The sequence below is a fragment of the Rousettus aegyptiacus genome, unplaced genomic scaffold (assembly GCF_014176215.1).
Source record: "Rousettus aegyptiacus isolate mRouAeg1 unplaced genomic scaffold, mRouAeg1.p scaffold_m13_p_3, whole genome shotgun sequence".
NCBI lineage: Eukaryota > Metazoa > Chordata > Mammalia > Chiroptera > Pteropodidae > Rousettus > Rousettus aegyptiacus.
The window spans coordinates 38788408-38794469 of NW_023416306.1; positions in this window are offsets into that span (position 1 = coordinate 38788408).

Consider the following 6062-nt stretch of genomic DNA (forward strand, 5'->3'; position numbering starts at 1 on the left):
GTATATAATCTTTTGAGATTACCTAAAAATGTAACCTTTTGGGTTCTTTCATTTAGCATATGACTTTAACATTCATCCAAGTTGTTATGTGTATTACTAATTTATTCCTTTTTATTGCTGAATAATATTCCATTGTGTGGATGCACCATTATTTATTTATCCATCCACCTGTTGGAAGGCATTTTGGTGATTATGAATAGAGCTGCTATAAACATCCATGAACAGGCTTTTATGTCAACATGAATTTTAATCTCTTTGGGTAAAATGCCTAGGACAGACTGATGGGTCATATGGTGTTTGTTTAAAGACACTGCTGAACTGATTTTGAGAGATCACATCATTTTGCATTATAAGTTATCTCTGAAAATTCTAGTTTCTATGTATCCTCACCAGCACTTGATACTGTATTTTGTTTTTAGCTATTCTAATAAGTGTATAGTGGTAAATCTACTTTTTTTTAATAGACATGTTAGTTTCTCTCATAATTGGTTTGTCCATTTTTCCTCATATTTGTTTCATTTTACAAATTTGAAAACTGAGATTTTTAGATTACAGATATGTGTGTGTGTGTGTGTGTGTTATAATTTTTAAATCTTTCCTTTAGAGCTATACTTTTTTATTAGTCCCAAAAAGCTTTTTATTGATCCCATTTAATAGTTTTCATCTTGGGTTCTATTCTGTTTAGTCTAGAGTCAACACAGCTGTATCCATTTTTGTTAGCATCTGCCTGGTATGCTTTTATCGATTTCTTTATAATCAGTTTTTTTTTTTTAGATTTGTGTTTTGCAAACAGCACATAGTTGAATTTTGTGTTTTTGCCTGAGTTTAAGAAATTCCAGAATTCAATCTACTCACAGTTATTGTGCGAAATGTATTTGGTCTTGCTACTGTTATCCCCCCCATGTAGCTTATTACTTTTTTCTTCCCTGCCTTTTCTTGGATTTTTAAACTCCATCCTCCCTTTCCTGGTAGTTTGCTAGTTATTCCAGTTGACATATATTTGGTTCTCTCTCTCCTCTTGGCACACAGTAAGTGTGCACTTTCTTGCTCTGTTGAACTCAAGCATGGCCTTGGGCCTTGCCTGGCCAATAAAATGTGAAAAGTAGCATGTATTATTACATCTAGGCAGAGGCTTTAAATCACTGTATGTTGCATTGCGCTCTTTTTCCTTGGGTATTGAAACTAGCAATGTTCCATGCTAGGTTGAGGGTGATATGGAGCAAGGGCCATAGACAATCTGTCAAAAGCATATAGCATAAACACAAATAAACCTATGTTGTTTTAAAACACCGAGACTTTGGGCTTGTCACTGCAGTTATCACCTAACTTTATTACTATACATTTAACTTTAAACATATTTTAATGTATTTTTCTATCAACAGCTAGAAGTAAACAATCCTTTCCTTGAATAAGATCCTGAACATACTTTCTATATCCTACTCTGTTATTCATGTTAAAACCTAGAATTTTATTTCACTTTATTTTCACATACGCATTACTATTTAGACTTTTTCTGATTATAGGCATCTCTGGTGATCATAAATGGCAAGTAACACATGACATCAGTTTGTTTTAAAATCTTTCATAGAATGTTTTTTGCTTATAAATTCCTAAAGATTTATTTTAGTTCCTGATAAGAAACCTAATACCAAATCTGTGTACTCATTAATTCAACATACACTTGTGCACTTACTATATGCCAATTACTGTGTTCTTCTAGGCTTCTCTTCTTTCAGAACTTTCCTCATTCCTTTGCAGTGCATATTTAAGGGGATCCCTCAATCAAATCTTCCACTTCATGAATTTAAACTTTAATTAAATCCATTCTGCTATCTAGTCCACCTTGTTTTACTTCCATAATCATATTTTTAATTTTCGGAAACTCTTATTTCTTTTTTCTAGCATCCTGTTCTTAATGGATGAAATATCCTTATGAATCTCTGAAGATCTTAATTGTATTAATTTTAAAATTCTTGTTTCTTCTAATTACTTTCTTAAACAGGTTGTTTTAACTTGGTGTCTCCTTTTTAGTGGTCCCCAACCTTTTTGGCACCAGGGACCGATGCTCCTATGAGAATCTAATGCCTAATGACCTGAGGTGGAGCTGAAGCGGTGATGCTAGTGCTGGGGGGCAGCTGCAAATAAACGAAGCTTCGCTTGCTAGTTCGCAGCTCACCGCTTGCTGTGTGGCCCGGTCCCTAACAGGTCACAGACCAGTACTGGTCCGCAGTACAGGGGTTGGAGGCTTGTTTTTTGTCACCGATTTTCTTCAATTTGATGATTCTTGGCTGTCCATATTTATAGATGAGACTAAAGTTTGAAGTGCTTTACCTGAGCCAAATGAGAATTCTGGTTAGCTTTCAATGAACACAAATTCTGATTATAGGCATCTCTGTTGATTGTAAAGGGAGTGGACAGGTCACCATAGTCAGAGAGTGAGTGTGGGCAGCTTGAGTTTTTCCTTGTAGTCATTTTGGATAATGCCCCTTTCTCCAGTGTTTCCTTTATCAGAACTCCCACTCCAGAGAGCTGCTTTCTTAGCCTTAGCCTGGTAACAAACTCCAGGATTAGGTACTTCAAAGATGAGGGGAAAGGCTTAGCTATCTCACTCTTTAATTAACTGATCCTTCAGTAATCTGCTTTTTATTTTCTAAAAATTGCACTTTCATTTTCTGGTTTTCCAACTTCACTATTATTTTTTTTTAATATTTCAGTCATTTCAAATGGATTCTAAAAGAGTAAAAGAATGTGTTCAGTCATAAGTTCCAGCACGTAGTTTATAATCATAATCTTGTAAGAAACTAATCATCTCCTCTCTTGCTGTTGCTCTGAAAATCAAGTGTTCCTTTGTTGAGAGATTCTGTAAGTATCCATTTGAAATAAGATTGAATCATTGATCTAGTACTGATTAGGCATACCATAGTAATTTTTGACCACTAGTAATTATGGGTGGATTAGGGTAAGAGATGATAAGCTATTTGCTATAGTATCACATCTGATGCTGTTAAAAACAAAGACCAAAAAAACTCTATTTGTATAGATTGCATATGCTCTGGTAAACACTCAGCAAAGGCATATAATAATCTCAGTAAAGGTATATGCTTGTAACCTTCTACAACCCAAGAAAACACTGTATTTCAATGAAGTGATATTACTTCAGGTTTGTATTGAAAATCTAACAATCAAGGCACTAATATTACATATATTAAGCAGCAGAATATCCACATTTTAAATTCTTAATGGAATAATTTCGTGATTGATAAGACATGTAAAATATGAAAGAATTTTAAAACTATACTTATGTGTTTATGTATCTATCTTAAAAATCTATGGTCAAAGAAAAATGAGGCTAACTCATTTAATTTCTACCTCTTCCTACTTTTATTTCTTTCCAAACTTACCAATATTTGTCCAACTCTGAGTATCTCATTTTTATATATTTTGCAATATGAACCCTGTCCCTGATTTGTTTCTTACCTATATTTCCATGTTTCCTTAATACTCTAAATTACTTATCTAATCATTTTGCACTGAACATATTTGGTGAGCCACCTCAAATTCACTGAGGAACCAAGTAATCTACATCCCCATCTCTTCAGATCTTTCACTTTTAAGAGCATTAATGTATCTCATGCTCCCATCTTCTGAGACCCTGCTGAGTAGATGAGCCTCATTCTTTAGCATCTCCTTTAATTGGCTCCTTCCTTTCAATCTATAAAATTTAAGTTTCTCTCATTCAAAAAAATCTTTAAGCTAATTATTTCATCTTCTCATCCAAACTCCTTCAAAGAGTAGCCTATACTCACTGTCTTCACTGTCTCCTCAATTTACTGCAATTTGGCTTTCTCATCTATCCACCACTTCACTGAATTGGTCTACTGTCACCAAGGACCCGTCAAAATCCAATGGATACTTACATTTTCTGCAGCATGACGGTATCTACTTCCTTCTTAAAACTATCATCTCTCTTCTCAGAATCCTCTTATCACTTAAACTTTGACAGTCCCCACAGTTCTCTGTAATTTCACCCATTTTCATGATTTTAAATACTGCTTACATGTAGACAACATTCTAATTTTTATTTGAATACAATGTTTTAAAAATGTCTTCACATGGATGTTCGGTTCTGTCATTTCCTGAATTCTACCGGTGCTTTAAAATTCATGTTCAAAATAAAACTTTTCCCCTATTTTCAACCTCAATAACAGCACCCAACCTTGGTCACACAAATGGGAGTCCAGCCTCTGCCTACTTCTTCCTTACTTCCTATAACCAATATCTGCTGTTTTCCTAAATAAATTAAAACAGACTTCCTCCCTTCACCTAAACCTTATTTCAGACCCCTTTCCTCTTGCTATTACCTAATTAAGTTACCAAATTGGTGTTTTGTGGAACCAGTTGTTAGACACTATTAAAAAAATATATTTGAGAAAGGCTATATACCATATGCCTATCTTAAGAGATTCAGAATGAATATTAATCTACAGTGGTTCTAAGTCATACAATAAAGAAACTTGCTTAACTTTATTTGAGCCAGGCTCTCCCTTATGTTTGCTCATGAAACCCTTTCGGTAGAGACAGGAGAGAAAGTGGAAGTGTTGAAATCACACTCAGAAAATAATGCTCCTCAGAAGAGTGTGGCATGACCTCCATGCTTCTTCAAATTGATTTTCCATGTTGAAGCTAATGATCTAAAATGCAAACCTGAAATTATCATTTCCATTCTTTAATCCTGTTATTAGCTCACTATTTCCTGAGGAAAAAGAACCTGCTCCATGTGCCATGGATTGAAAGGCCTGCTCTCATTCTCCCTGCTTCCTATTTCAGCATCACCTGCTATTGCCAGAAGACATTCCACAAATTCTGAACTACTTGTCACTGTAGTTCCTCAAACATACCACTCACACTCATGGCTCTGTACTTGTGCTTATGCTAGTCCCTCTACCTGGCTAAGCCTTTCCCTTCATCACCTTATTCACCAATTTCCAACTAGTCCTTCAAGACTTAGCTTAGGTATTACTTAGATGACTTTTCTTGCCCCACAGCTCTCTTCTTTTCCAAACATTGGCCAAACTCCCTAAGCATTCCCATTAAGGACTATAACATGCAGTGTTAAGACAACTGCTTCTGTGTCTTCCCCTCTCACTCTATTGTTAAAGGGCCAAAATTACATCTTGTTCATTGTTTTATTCCCATAACACTCAATCTATGACTAATGAACTACGTAGTATTGTGGTAGCTCTTACAGCAATCAGGCAGGACCGTCTAGAAGAAATTTGACACTCCAGCTTTTCTCTAACAACTTATCTGCACACATTTTATTGGAGAGGCACAATTTAGTCTAGAGACGTGTTCACATACTTTTATATATTCTGCCTTTAAACAATCCTACCTAGATGATGGGAGGGGACAGGTATGCTTTCTTATAGCCCCACTCTTTTGCATTTCTATTGCTCATTGGCTTTTCTCTCAATGTCTCCCTTAAGTTCTTCTTAACAAGGAAACAGGATAACAAAGTGATTAAGAGCATGGGTTCTGGTTCAAATACCAGCTCTACTACTTATTTATAGCTGTGTAATTTTAGACAACACACATAATCTGTCTTCTTAGCCTCCTCTTCTGTAGAATGGGCCTAATACTAGTTCCCTACCTTACAAGGTTGCTGTCATCCACAAACACGGTTAAGTACTTGTTAAATGTATGCTGCTCTGGATATTATGGATTAGGATACGTCAGTGGCTTCTGGCCATGCAATTTATAGTATTTCCACATTTAACCAAATGGTAAAACTCTTCCATTTATTCACTCTCTCCCTTTCTAGTCCCCTTACACCCTGCTTTGTTGTTTACTTTTTTCTCCTTTCATAGATTATTAGTTTCATGAGGGTAAAGGCTTTGTTTTGTTCATTGCTGAAAACAGTAACACCTAGAAGATTATTGTACTTATCAGGGCCTCAGTAAATACCTATTGAGTGTCAAAAGAAACCATAAACCAAGTTTCATTATAATGAAAAGAATACATAAATCTTTCTCTAATGGCTTCTGTGGTCCTATATCTAAAAG